We start from the raw sequence: 1,744 nt of genomic DNA, 5'->3' as shown, positions 1-1,744 counted from the left end.
CATGGTTATGTTACAAAATATAGTGACTTCTGTCTTGCTAACAGACTCTCTCCCTTGATGGCTTTATTAAGAAAGCTGCCATCCTGGAGAGGCCTATGTGGCAAGGAGTTGAGGGTGGCCTCCAGCCAACAGCCAGCAAGGAATTGGGACCCTCAGTACAGTAGCCCTAGATGAACTGAATTCTGACAACAACCAAATGAGCTTGGAAGTATATCCTATCTCAGTTGAACCTTCAGATGAGACTCCAGCCCTGGTTGACACTTTGATTGCAGTCTTATGAATCAGAGGATCCGGTTAAGCTGTGGCCAGATTCCTGACCCACAGAAATTATGAGATAAAAATTGTGTGTTGTTTTAAGCTGCCAAATTCTGGGGTAATTTGTTATGCAATAGTAGATAAGTAATATAGTTGTTTCATTTTTCCTTAAATATAGATTTCATATTCAATGTATAAAAATAAACATTTAAAATATCTTCCAAAATAACCAAAAAAGAGCAGTAACGACCCACATTCCTTTTTTAGACTCCATATTCACAAAGCCACTTCCAAATTATACTTCAGGGTTCCCAATTATTCCAAACTAGTAAGAATGTAGCCTGAATAAATCATCTAGGCATTCTGGAATATACCCTTTCATAAAGCATAACATTGGCCCTCTGGTTAATATTTCTTCAATCTTTTATGAGGATGATGAGGGAGAGGAGTGTCTACGAGATCAACTCTGGGACAAATGAGGCCAGTTTGGGATAATCCCACCACAATCATTCACAGTTCCCTAAGGTCAGGTGATGAATGCCTGTGTAGCCCATCCTGCTGACAACTTTGTTGCCATGGGCAGTGTCTCATTTTCACTTTCCCCAAGCTCTACTAGCTTATATAACCGAACAAACAAACAAACAGAAACTAAAACAGGAGCTATTATAGATCTCTACCTCGTCTGTTAAATTGTTTCAATGTGTGGGCTTTTTCAGTTGCAGTTTTCTTCAAACCACAAAACCAATAATTTTCCTAAATGTATGCAGTATTTTCTCCCTCTGTCCTCCAAACAATATACTCATATGTCTTTTTTAAAAAAGAAAAAAGTCATAAACCATTCTGTTAGTTTAAATTTTTCTTCAAAATAAACTTAAACGTTCCTTACAATAGTTGTGTTCATAAGTTTGAGTCTTTGTGTTTCTTCTTCCTTCCACTCCAATTACCAAAAAACTATTTTTTAACACCCTGACTTCCGTTTCACTTGATTTTACTTAGATTTGTTTCTAGTTATAGTATAAGTGAAAATATATAATTGTTCATGTTTTAACTACATAGTTGCCTACAATTAACTATGAAGAGCAATTTAAGTCTCATTGGTTTTCATATTCTGCAAGAATGAATAAATTAATAGTCAAAATTGGTTCCTCCCAGAAGTTATCTATATTGTATAAGTGGAAATCCCATTTGAGAGTGGTATTAAAAACCTATATCTACTAGAGTTAGTACATGGCAATAGGCGCTAAGTAACTTGGAAAATGGAAAAATTCATTGGGTTAGCAATGACTAAACTAACAACAATAGATAACCTTTACTGAGGGCTTCCCATGTGTTTGGTAATGCACTGAACGATTTACATGGATTTGGGCTATTTTTTTACTACAACAATCCTATAAAGTGGTGTGATGGTTACTCTTACATGTCAATTTAGCTAGGCTATATTATCTAGTTCTTTATTCAAACACTAATATAAGTGTTGCTCTGAAGATAC

This window comes from Pteropus vampyrus, unplaced genomic scaffold (assembly GCF_000151845.1).
Source record: "Pteropus vampyrus isolate Shadow unplaced genomic scaffold, Pvam_2.0 Scaffold283, whole genome shotgun sequence".
In the NCBI taxonomy this organism is placed as follows: domain Eukaryota; kingdom Metazoa; phylum Chordata; class Mammalia; order Chiroptera; family Pteropodidae; genus Pteropus; species Pteropus vampyrus.
Note: the sequence above shows the minus strand (reverse complement) of the source record.